The sequence below is a fragment of the Erpetoichthys calabaricus genome, chromosome 8 (genome assembly GCF_900747795.2).
Source record: "Erpetoichthys calabaricus chromosome 8, fErpCal1.3, whole genome shotgun sequence".
NCBI classification, from domain to species: Eukaryota; Metazoa; Chordata; class Cladistia; order Polypteriformes; family Polypteridae; genus Erpetoichthys; species Erpetoichthys calabaricus.
In genome coordinates, this window is record NC_041401.2 from 16,840,159 (window position 1) to 16,854,033 (window position 13,875).

The 13,875-nt window shown below is 42.7% G+C and overlaps 1 protein-coding gene across 1 annotated transcript in view; it reads left to right on the top strand.

Annotated features, from left to right (window-relative positions):
- The window catches only part of dnah9l (dynein, axonemal, heavy polypeptide 9 like), a 514,436-nt gene that overhangs the window by 476,663 nt on the left and 23,898 nt on the right, over positions 1-13,875 (top strand). The gene's annotated exons all lie outside the window — the stretch shown is intronic.

Sequence of the window (13,875 nt, forward strand, 5' to 3'; positions counted from 1 at the left end):
ATCAACACAGACGAATCTCGATGTAGGGGTCTTCATCTTTCCGTGATGCCTTCCATTATGGCCACAGTTTCATTGATTCAGTCCACATGGTGCTTTTCCCAGTAAGCTGCTCCATGAAGCATTTAGGAGGCAGCGGCACCTTTCATCACGAGTGCCTCCTCCAAGTACATTACAAAGCACCTTTCTTCATGAGCGCGTCTTAACAATAAGCGGTCTCCTCACACAGTGTTATCCTCTCCGTCCCTGCCACCCATGTTAACTTGACTTGACCAGGGGGTTGTTTGGTGGACGGCTGATTCCACTGCAGGTCCTTTGGTTGGTCACTTTTCATGGCTAACTAATGTTTGAATGACTCATTACAAAGCTTGTCGTAATTTAGAGCCAGCTGTGTCTATGTGATGTCAGTCATTTTGAGTGTTTCCTTGAGGCACCAATCACGAAGCAGCACTCGCCAGAGCCCACCCACTCCACTCTGATGGGTGAAAGTGGCCGTTTTCATTTCATGGCGTATTCCATGTTGTGCTCAGTGGCACAGAAATAATTAAATCTACTACTATAGAAGAAAACAGGGAGGTCTGGGTGGCTCCAGTCCCTCTGATTGGTCAGTTTGTCTTTGGTGACCCAATGAAAGAGAAAGTGCAAGTTGGGGACACATGAGGAGGAGTAAACACAGATGAGACAGGCCGTGATTGTCACCTTCAAAGATGGCGAGCGAGTGTAAAACCAGACAGGACAGGAGCGGAGACGGGGAGCTCCTCAAGAACAATAGGAGTCGGAGATCGGGCTTTACAGAAACACACTTACTTGACAAATGGAGCGCTGGCATAGAGACGGTGTAAAGGTGTACAACGACTCGGTTCTGACATGGCGCCGTAATGGGTTGCGTGGTTCCTTTCCTCCACAAAGACCGGTTTCATTCCAGGAAGGGCTCTCTGCATTCCAAGTTGGTTCTTTGGGCTTTGAAAAGGTTCCCAATACAATGTAAGTCTGTAAAGTGTAGTAGGCAGGATACAGCAGATCAAGAAAAGCTGAACTTATATGTGTGGACTCTGTACCATGAGAGTCCTTTGAACCTGGCTGGCTGTTTTTCAGGGCAGCTGCATAGCGGTATATACCCAGAAGGCTGGTAAAATGGCCCACCTGTCTACTGTCATGGAATGAATAATGGCCCACATGTATCTGGTTTGCTACGCTACTCTCTAAATCTTACAGTCCTCTCATGGACAGGCGGTGAGAAAGGCGCCTCAGAATGACAGTGCGAAGAGTCACACGTGAGGATTCTGAGGAAAGGCGCTGAAACTACACATAGAATAAGAGATGGCAAATGTGTTTTTTAATTATTCTATTCCCTGTCTTCAACGGGTACCGTGGCTAGTAAATACATACACGAAATAAGCAACAAAAGGCACACATCAGGACACTGATGGACGGCGGGGGGGGCTGGTGTCCTGACCGAGATGGTGCATGATTCCTTACCTGGCTGGGAGGCCACCATACTGAATGGCAAAGATGAATGCCAGGTTAATCCCTGCACGTGCCAGAAGATTGGGCAGATGCCATCTTGGAGGTTGGTGCACTGGCATCCTGGCAGGGATGGACTGAAGAACCTTACCCAGCTGGGAGATTAGTGTAATGGGCTGGCGGGGGCATCAAGGATAACTCCCCTCGACAAGATGGGTGGCATCATCCCTGGGCTATGGCACCCATATGGACACCTCCAGGGCATGCTGGGAGCTGTAGTCCCATAGAGCAGCCCTGTTGGGTTGCGAGGGGGCCACCAGTGGGTGGTGTTGCTGGAATCTGGGATGCTTACGAGTAATGCACTGGCACCAGAAGTTCTCCTGGGTCCGTGATAAAAGGAGCCGCTCTGCCTCACCCTGGCAAGTTGATTGGAGTCGGGTGTGGAGGAGGAGGAGGAGAAGAAAAAGAGGATTGTGGAGGGCCAAACATCTGGAAACCTGTGGAAGGCATCTGGTCAAATAACTGATTATTTGAACCTGGAACTTGTGTCTGGGGTTTTGATGGCCCCTACTGGGCACAACATATTTAATTATTGATTCCCACTGATTTAAATGCTGTCATATTGCATTTATTTATCTGCATGTATGTTTGTTTAAAGTGTATCCAAAATAAATGGCATTCATTCATGCTGTTTCCACACAAATTATTCATAATGTAATGCCCAAGAACTTTAACTTCGTTGTACAATAAGACCCCGCTTAACGTGGCGGATACATTCCAAGAAATCCCAGCGCTAAATGAGGTCATCATAACACATAAATAATGGGGATAGCAGGAAGAGGACAGAGAATAAAAAAAGTTTATCATTTCTTTTGTAACACACACACACACACACACACATTATATACAGTATATATACAGTACACACACATACTATTTATATATATATATATTATATATATATATATATATATATACACACACACACACACATATAATATATATAGTGTGTGTGTATATATTATATATTATATACATACACACACAATATATATAGTGTGTGTGTATATACACTATATACACTTTATATATATATATATATATATATATATATATATATATATATATATATATATATATATATATATATATTTTCATGGCATTCATAGTCTGTGTCACAATCTGATTGTATGGGTGGTTGCCTACCAGGTAACGCTTGTGGTTGGCCAGCAATCTGCTAACATCCGCCACGGTGCCCTCAGTTTGTGAGGAGCAGATCATAGAATGGTTGAAATAGTTTACTGTCAAATAAATGCAAAGAGTAATATACATATATATATATACAGTATATATATATACACACACACACACACACATATACATACATACATACTTTTTGATTACATTCATGATAGACTTTTTATTGCCAATAGATTCTTATTCATAAATCATTCATGAAAATCCAAAATATTCAGCTAAATACATAATTTATGTTTGTGATGAGGAAGGTTCTTCCTCATTTGACCCTTTTTGTTTCTTTGTGAAGAAGTCATCTAACGTCGTTTGCCTTTTTCTCTGTCGTTCAGCATGCAGTTGTCGATAGCCAGGCATCACATCAACGACACTTCATTTGAACTTTAAGCAAAATTTGGATCATTTTGTATAAACTGATCCATAATTTCCATAATAGTGGCTAAACTTTTTTTAGAAAATCCGTTGAAAGTTCTTTTTGTTCCTCATCTTCAGAAAACCTAATTTCGCTAATTTGGCGTTCACCTGCATCTAAATGTCTGAGCACCTGCATTTTAGTTTCCAGCGAAATGCTTTTTCTTGTCATTTTACTTTCTTTTTCTTTGCAACCGCTCATTTTAAAACTAAAAAAGGGATAATTGTTATTTATTGCAGTCAAATAAAATGTTATGTTTCTATCCTTACACAATAACGTTGATGACCAATCATAAATGAACAGTGACAATGAACAGTGACGCAGCAGGCATACATAATGTACTGCACTGATACGCGCACGAGACTGCATGCGAGTATCTAATAAAGTTGTGTGATTGCGGCGAAAGAAAACTGCGCTTTTATGTGACTACAAAGTGAATCGATCAAAAACCGTGTAATACCGAAACAGCGTTAAACGGAGCAGCGTTAAGTGGGGTCTTACTATACTAGAAATGGACATGTAAACTTCAATTTGCATAATGGCAGCACACCCCAAGAATCTTTCTTTTTGTGAGGCTTGTTTGCTTGGTTTAAAAGTAAAGGAACTGAGTTAGTATGACATCCGACAAAATGATGTCAGCTACAATCGAAACGCTAAGGCAATCCAATCCACTGCAAGCAAAGTTCAAACACCGTAATCCAGAAACGCAGTCAAACCCGGAGCATAAGGAGTAGCCAAAGTGCCCACTAAACAGAGAAGGCAGCCCTTTGGAAATTCAACACGGCTAAACACAACCCACCCTCTTCACAGAGCAATGCCATAGCGGGACCATTTTTGGATGAAGACCACCTACACGCAGGTTCCAGAAAGAACCCTCTGTCCCGAACAGCTCAAGGCACAAAGAGTTCCAAAGCACGCAAGTCCACAACACTACCCATAATACCCACTAGAGGGGAATAACACTGTCAAACCCCGGCTAGGCATAAGGACGGGCACCGACCGTACATAAAGTTAAAAGATGATCCTCCCAAAATGCTCTTCAATAATTATGAAGCTCCGTGGAGCACAACAAGCAAAGGAGTTGCCCAAACACACTGAGCCAATCCGATTCAAGCAAAATCCCAATAATCATAATCCAGAAACGGCGTCAAATGCAGAGAACGAAGGTCCAAATTCATGCAAAAAACCCAATCAGATCAACTCACCAACTCCACAGCACATTCACAATGAACTGACAGAAGCTGTGGAAGATCCTTTGTATTTTTTTTTTTATTGATTTTATTAAAAGTAAGTAACATTCCACACAATCAAGTCAAGTTTAACAAAACTAAACGCAACCCCCAGTACCCTCAGGATATATTAGGTTGGAGGAGGGCAGTTCCTGGTGGTGCGTGGCAAGGTGGCCCTGTCTCTTGGGGGACCACCCACAGAACACAAGGATCATAACAAGAGCAGCTGATATTCATAGACAAAACAAAAAAAAAAATAAAAGAATAATCAACACACATAAAAGAATCAAAAATGAGCAAAAGAGACGTCAAACGTGAATTTAAACCCCAGCCCTGTCTGAGACATGACACCTTCATTTATTTTGATCAGTTAACAAGTTGCACAGACAACCAGGAATAGATGACAAAAGGTTTGTGAAATGCCAGCAGGTTCCTGCTCTCCCCAGCATTTCTATAGCCCTATAACCCTAGCCTCCCCAGAAATTTTCAACAATTTTCAAAAACAAAAATTTCTTTTACAAAAGTTAAATTTTATTATATGACTAAAAAGTTCCCCAGCGGCTTTGCCCATGCAGTAGTGAAACAGGACAAACTTTACATTTTTAAATTTTTTTTATTAGTGTTTAATCATTTGTAATGAGAAGATTTTTTTATTGATAGCTTTCGTATCTGAGGGTCTCTTAATATACAATATTTTTGGTTTTGCTATCAGGGGTGAGAATGTAGCGGTGATCTCTTTGCCAAAAATGTAAAAAGTTAGCAAGGTATCTCTGGCCAAGTGGAAGGTAGGTACACTCCAACGTCAAATGTTGCCACTGTATCTGATCGTGTTCAGCTCTGCCGGGAGAGCGTCCCCCGTGTGAGGAGAAAAGCACGTCGTCGTGATATCTCTGCCCTCTCAAAAACGTCAAACGTTACTCCTTAATAATCTCTAGATGATAACGTCTGCTGAACAAAACAAGTATCGCTAGCTAAGTGGAGGCACGGTGCACTCCAACACGTGGAAAGAGGTAGACCGACTTGAACGGAGGCTGGCGCGTGAGTGAGGAGAGCGACAGGAAGATCTGAAAGGAAAAAGTGAGAAGGGAAAGATGAAACCAAAACGTGAGAAAACTGAACATGAAATCTATGAAGAGGGGAAAAAAAAAGAAATGTCAGGGTTGTGGCGGTGCAGGCACCACAGAGAGGAGGCAAGGCGGTCGTGGAAGACACCCTGTGTGGAGCAGCGGCACTCCGGGGTGACGTCTGTAACAGTATGTGGAGCATATTTGAATGTTACACCGAAATATGGGGGAGGGGGGGGGTATTCATTAAAGGGTTCTGCGCGGTACTTGTATGACATGCGAAGAAGACAAGTAAAGAAATCTTAGAGTGCTAACTACCGTTTGTTGTGGACCCAATAGAAGAACTTACTTACTGAAACAGGGTCGCCCATTCTGAGCAACAAAGGGAAGCTGGAGTGAACGACCGCTATGAGACGTCTGAGGAACGCCGAGGGATAGCAGTGGGAAAAGGAAGGAGGGGTCGTGGGGTCTTCATGGACGGTGAGGGATGGTGATGTGGACAAAAGTCAAACAATGGTTGACCGCACTAGACAGAAGACAGGACCCTGAGCAGACCATAGGGGGTGAATACTGTATATACGCATGGATAAGTTCTCTGGAGGATAAGTCGGGCTTGATTTTACCATATAATTTCCGGTATTTTATAATGTCGGTTTTATAAGTTGAATGCGGAAAACTCACGCTATTGGTTCAAGAGATTATGAATAATTTCCGGTATTTTATAATGTCGTTTTATAAGTTGAATGCGGAAAACTCACGCTATTGAATCAAGAGATTATGATATGCTAATGCCCACCTGAGAGTGTAACCACGGGGCACATGGCCTTTTGTTTTTGTTTTTTTTTTCTATGTATTGTGCCTACATGACCACACGGTATAATACCCGAACTATTCTGAAGAGACATTTGCACTGTTTTGTGTATCTCACACCCTCATACTCCTTTATCATAAGAGCATCCCTTATCTACGATGGAACAGTCGATCAGAAGAAAATATGAAACTGGTTTTAAATTAAACGTCATTGAAGTAGCGAAAGAAATTGGTAACTGCGCTGCTGCAACAAAATTCGATGCGAGATTGGAGGAGGCAAGAAGATGAAAAAAAAAATTAAGTGTTGCATTTTTGAACGGGCGTATAAGTCTGGGTCTGGTTTTATGATCGATTTTTTGCGTTTCAAGACCCGACTTATACGCAAGTATATACAGTAATAGAAGCAGACGGGTGCTCTGAGGCTTGTGAATTTTTTTTTACGGTGGCGATTCTGACCGTATTTTAACCCATTTATGGTTTGCTTATTTATTTGGATTTTTACCTCCACAAATGCGCCGATTTTATTCAGGATTATTTATTGACTTATTTAAGATTGCACAGCACTTTGTTTTAAACAGTTTGAGAACAAAAAACAACACACACTTTGCACCTACTCTTACTGTTGCGTGTCCTCAATCGCTCTATTTCTCCCAGCTCGATTCACGATTATCAGTGTCCTGGTTCTAGGATGTTACGCCAACAACAGACAACGTGGGCATCACACTGCGAGATATTAAAACTGTTATCCAAATTAGCCGAGAAGAAAACGCTGTACGTACCTTAGTGTATGCTGAAGGCAGGGCCTCCCATCAGCCCTCGCGCACTCCTGCGGCATGATGGGAATTGTAGTCCCAGCACTGGCACCTGTTTTTGAATTGCCCCCGGCCCTGCTGTTATATCCTCGACACGACATATCCCTTTTAATTTAAGTTGGACCAACTGTATTTCGCGTACAAAATTTCATGATAATCAGTTCAGATATTTTTACGTGACTAGCAAACAAACAGACAGGCATGAAAACAACTTACAATTTTATTTTCATACTGTAGTTAGGTAGACACGCTTGTTTTCTTTTGAATCAACCCCGTATGATGGCACATTTTCCCAAAACACATTTTTTAAGCAATAAAGACATTAATTTTTAAAGTAATTGAGTAATGGCAATGTCCATGGTCAGCGCGTGCAGTGATGCGAAGAGCCGATCACCTCAGGGGCCACTCAGGACGGCATTTTCAAGTAAATTTTTTTTTTTTAATTATGAAATAATAAAACAAAAAAGACAGGTATGAAACTTAAAAATTACACAAACACACAGTACCTTATTTATACGCCCCCTTTAAAATGACGAGAAATATTTTAATGTTAAAATTTTCAAATTTGAAATAACGCAGTACGCAGCACTGCGAGTGTCGGAGGATCAAAACAGCACATGCGTATTTCGAAGCCACAGGCTGCTCTACAGTATTGGTGTTAATTTACCATCTACCCTGAGTCTGCAAAATGAATAAAAAATAATAATTCATCAGACAGATGTGATCTTATAAAATTCAACTGCAGCTACAGAATGGCTTCAAATTCCTAACAGCATCGGACGACTGCGAACTCGTCAGCACTCAAAGACGCTTTCAGTGGTATCGTTGCCACAGAATTTGTCGCTCAGAAAAGGAGTCGTCACATTTCGTAAAACACGTGAAACTGCTTTTTGTACTTCACATTTCTGTAGAAAGTAACAAACTTACATAATGACTAACACACAATATTAAAAATCGCATTGTTGATGGGTAGCTTGCTATTTAAGCCATCAATTTGTAAGACAGTTTATAATAATGGTAGTAATTTTAATTATAAATATTTATTTTTACACTCTGAGGACTCATGTTATATTTTTATATACCCTATTATATTATGCTCTTTCTTTAGCTAAACTGACAAACCAAATACTATAAGAATTCGATTAAATCAAAGTATAAAAATTATTCCTTACATTTACCCATGATTCATCATTACCCTATCGATGTCTCGATGCATGCTCAATAATCCAGGTAAGGAAATCCTAGAAATTTGATTCTGTTCATCTGGACAAAGTTTTTAAGTGGGAGAAATATTTCGAGACTTATCCAAGTCTCTTCCTCAGTCTCAGTTGACTGCAGGTTTCCCCAACCTTATAAACAGTACCTTTGCTTAATCACAGAGACTAGCACCATTGACAAAGGGCCAGTTGATCAGTGATATGCAAATTGTCCACTGATTAGTAGACGTGTGAACCATTCATAGAGGGTTGAGGAATGGCTGCAATCACAGCATTGTAAGATGGCGACAGATGTACCCTTAGGCCCCCTCCTCTGTTCAGAGATGGTCGTTCCCTTTTCACATAAATGGCCTCCTTGATTCCTCTCTCAAACCAGCGCTCCTCCCTGTCCAGGATGTGCACCTCTTCATCTTTAAAGGAGTGACCACTATCCTGTAGATGTTAATAGACTGCGGAGTCCTGGCCTGACATGGAAGCTCTTCTGTGTTGTGACATGCGCTTAGCCAGTGGCTGCTTGGTTTCCCCGATGTACAATTCACGGCACTCCTCCTGGCACTTAACTGCATAAACTATGTTACTCTGTTTGTGCCGTGGGACCCGATCCTTGGGATGGACCAATCTTTGGCGTAGCGTGTTTTGGGGTTTGAAAGCCACTGAGACCTGGTGTTTCGAGAAAATGCGCCTCAGCTGTTCCGATACTCCTGACACATACGGGATCACTAAGGGTTTTCGCTTAGGCAGTGGATGTCCTTCCTCTCTCATGAATCGCTTGGAGCGTTCTTTAGGTGTCCTCCCTGCTTTGACAAAGGACCAGCTGGGATATCCACATTTACTCAGGGCCTTTTTGACGTGGTGTTCTTCTGCTTCCCTGGCCTCTGAGTCTGTGGGAATGGTGTTAGCTCTGTGTTGTAGAGTCCTAATGACACCTAGTTTGTGCTCTAGTGGATGGTGAGAGTCAAACCTTAGATACTGGTCCGTATGTATGGGTTTACGGTACACATCCACTTTCAAATGTCCCCCGTTGACGATGGAAATTTCACAGTCTAAGAAGGCTAGCTTGTTATTTTTCATATCCTCTCTGGTGAACTTGATGTGTTTGTCCACCCCGTTGATGTGGTCTGTGAACTGTGGTACCTCCTGAGATCTGATTTTCACCCAGGTGTCATCCACATATCTGAACCAATGGCTCGGTGGTGTTCCAGGATAGGATGATAGAGCCCTCTTTTCCACTTCTTCCATATATAGATTGGCTACTATAGGTGAAACAGGGGAACCCATGGCACACCCGTGCTTCTGCCTGTAGTACTGGCTTTTGTATATGAAATATGTTGATTGAAGACACAGTTCCAAAAGCAGGCACACTTGGTCTGCGTTGAAAGAGGTTCTTTTACTGAGCGTGGGGTCATTCTGTAATCTCTTACGTACTACCTCCACTGCTTCAGTCACTGGGACACAAGTGAATAGAGATGTAACATCAAATGAGACCAAGGTTTTTTCTGCCTCCATAATGACCTCTCTCACTTTCTCCACGAAATCCAAAGTGTTCTGAATGTGGTGTTTTGAGCTGCCTACCACCGGGTTAAGAACAGCGGCCAGGAACTTGGAGATGTTATACGTGACTGAATTGATCATGCAGACAATGGGTCTTAAAGGAGCACCCTGTTTGTGTATTTTTGGTAGACCATACAGACTTGGTGTAGATTCCCCTGGGTATAATCTGTGGTATGTGGTCCGGTCAATAGCATTGTCCTGAACTAACTGCTTAAGACAATCTATCACCTTTTTCTTGTAACCACTACCTGGATCTCGCTTTAAGGGCTCATAAGTATTTTTGTCACTGAGCAGAGATAAAATTTTCTCATGGTAGTCTGTCTGGTTTAGCACAACTGTGCATCTCCCCTTGTCCGCTGGAAGGATGATGATGTTGTTGTCCTTGCTGAGTGCCGTGAGGGCCTTCCTCTCCTCAATGCTGATATTGGATGCAGGGGGTTTTGCATTGCTGAGACATGCCGAAACCTTTATGCGCAGTTGTTCTGCTTCCAAATCAGCAATGTTGTTGTTTCTGATAGCAGATTCTGTGGCTGTAATCAGCTCCACTAGCGGGATTTGTTTCGGTGTGACCGCAAAATTTAACCCTTTAGAAAGGACGTTTTTCTCTGCTTGGGTGAGTTGTTTGTCAGACAAGTTCTTCACCCATTTGTCTCAATTGAGACTGAGGAAGAGACTTGGATAAGTCTCAAAATATTTCTCCCATTTAAAAACTTTGTCAAGATCAACAGAATCAAATTTCTAGCATTACCCTATCATTGCTTACTGCATGCAATTATTTATATATATATACAGCATATTTATATGCCAAATACCACTGACTCACTCATCACGAAGTCTCCCGAATCATGAGGACTTGGGACTTGAAATATGGAATGTAGGTTACCCTTGGCCCATAGGTGCTCGCTACGAAACGGTTTTAAAAAATTCGTGGTTCAAGCGCGTTCTTTCTGTATGTCTTCTCCGCTTTTCATGAGAGAATTACTTAACGGATTTAGATCTGGTTGTTTTCTATAATTTGCTTGAACTTTCCAGTTGATTTTGCAACTTCTCTCATCGCGCTAAGTACCAGAGTTCGCTTGCGGTACCGATGTCCATCCATTCATTATCCAACCCGCTGTATCCTAACTACAGGGTCACGAGGGTCTGCTGGAGCCAATCCCAGCCAACACAGGGTGCAAGGCAGGAGACAAACCCCGGGCAAATGGATCCTGCCTCCAAATGGATTATGCAAATCCAACTGTGGGCTGACAGCAGAGGGGCGGGGCCTTCCTCATTCACTCGCCAGCCTCTGTTTGAGTTCATCTACGTCTCGCCACGTGTTGCCTCCGCTTAGCTAGCGGTACCTGTTTGTTCAGTAGACATTATCATCTATCTCTATATATATAATTCACTAAGTCCATGGTAAGCAAGACGCACGCAAGACCGAGCCCCACCCACCAACAATTCACTAAGCAGCCGACCGTGGCACACGCACTACAGTGCCAACAATTGGCGCGAGTGTGAAAGCATTTGCCAAGAATGTTTTCATTAATTAAGAACGAAAGTCGGAGGTTTGAAGAAGATCACATACCGTCGTTGTTCCGACCATAAACGATGCCGTCTGGCGATCCGGCGGCGTTATTCCCATGACCCGCCGGGCAGCCATTACTCCCACTGGCATGCCTCCGCATAAAGTCAAACTTAAAATTGGTTCAGTCGTCACGCTTCTCAGAAACCTCATGCCAGCAAGAAGTCTCTGTAAAGGCACAAGACAGACTGTTACCAGCATTCACCGCAAAGTACTGGAGTGTAAAACTATCGCAGCTGCTACCTCACAAACTGTCCTTATTCCCCAAATATCCCTGACCCCATCAGATTCAAATTTGCCTTTTTACTTTTACACGCAATTTCCTGTTAGATTGGCCTTTGCAATGACAATTAATAAGGCACAGGGACAAACGTTCAAAAAGATATGCCTGTATCTGCCAAAACCAGTTTTCAGTCATGGACAATTGTATGTTGCTCTCTCCAGAGTTCCATCTTTTCATTCAATTACAGCATACAGGTGCGTGCGCGCGAGACACACACACACACCGGCGCGCGCGCACGCGCGAGAGAGAGACACACACACACAGGCGCGCGAGAGAGACACACAGAGACGCGCGCGAGACACACACAGGCGCGCGCGCGTGAGAGAGACACACACACAGGCGCGCGCGCGTGAGAGAGACACACACACAGGCGCGCGAGAGAGAGAGACACACACACAGGCGTGCGAGAGAGACACACAGAGACGCGCGCGAGACACACACACATACAGGCGCGCGCGCGTGAGAGAGACACACACACAGGCGCGCGAGAAAGAGAGACACACACACACAGAGGCGCGCGCGACACACACACACAGAGGCGTGCGCGCGAGAGAGAATCCCTGACCCCATCAGATTCAAATTTGCCTTTTACTTTTACACGACGACAATTTCCTGTTAGATTGGCCTTTGCAATGACAATTAATAAGGCACAGGGACAAACTTTCAAAACGATATGCCTGTATCTGCCAAAACCAGTTTTCAGCCACGGACAATTGTATGTTGCTCTCTCCAGAGTTCCATCTTTTCATTCACTCACAGTCGTATCCTCAAACCCACCCCATTTGGACAACTGTGTCTTTCAGGAAGTGTTCACCCATCAATAAATAATTATGCGGCGTATGCTACGCTGTAGGTTAGCTAGTAGTTGTTAAGGAGTAACCTGTGACGTTTTTGAGAGAGAGATCAGAGCTCCGTGTGTTTTAGAGGGTAGCTGCTGATTGCCAGACATATCACGGCCATATGCTGTTCTCCCCACGCGGGGATCGTTCGCCCGTCAAGGCTGAACACGATCAGATACAGTGGCAACTTCTATTGATTTAAAAAAAAAATTGTCCTGCTTCATTACTATGTGGGCAAAGTATATATTATAGCTATGGAGAACTTTTTTAGCATGACAGTGGCAGGAGTGAATGTGCAGAGTACTATCATAAAGTCACTGGTGACGCTGAACAACAGAGGATATGATGTGCGGAGTTTTAATGTGCGCCCATTTCAGAGAAGCTTATAGATAGATAGATAGATAGATAGATAGATAGATAGATAGATAGATAGATAGATAGATAGATAGATAGATAGATAGATAGATAGATAGATAGATAGATACTTTATTAATCCCAATGGGAAATTCACAATTTTTATTATTAATTATTATTATAATTATTGAAGTCGTAGTGCATTTAAAGTCTACCGCTGCAGTCCTGTTCAATTTGACTTTACTATGTCCGCATCTCTTATTTCACCCCAATTTGAGGGCTATTTTTTTAATTATTATTGCTGGATTGTTATCTACTAGCTGTGCTACCCGTCTAACACAGATTTAAATAATCATTGCAGACTTCAGCGTTAAAATATGCAGTGCACCATGCATTGGAATGTATGTAGTAACAAAATGAAGGCAATGCATTTTATTACTAAAAACATCTGTGATGTGCCATCGGTTGGAATGACAAAATGTAATGCAATTTATTAGAACAAATGTTCACGAGAAATGTTTGTGATGTGCCATCTGTTGGAATGACAGAGACATGGGATCCGGACGAACGCACAGACACTTATCCTTTTATTAAGGTGGACGCGTTGTAGCCCCCCCAACCCCAAAAGATCTGTCTGCTGTAAGCCTCAGCAGTTTGCACTTTTTGCTTGCAGGATGGAGTGTAAAACGAACAAAGGGTCTTACACAAGCATGCAGGCCTTGTTTGACATTAAGCGTTTGAAATGTTTCTAACACCTTTTTGTGTGTTATTGTTTTAAATCTTTACGTTTTATACTTTTTCTTAAAGTTCCAATGTATGTATTTAGTTTTGTCTCTTCTTCAGAGTCTGCACTGTATATCGTGAAGTCTGTATAGCAATTCGTAATGCATGTTAATTAAGAATGCGGTCTCATGCCCGGGTTTGTCTGTGTTGGGGTCGGGCGGGGGTTTGGTGGTTAACCGGCGCCATTACTCCACGCGCCGGCCTCGGCAATGGCAGCAGACCCATAAGTGTTTTCTGGG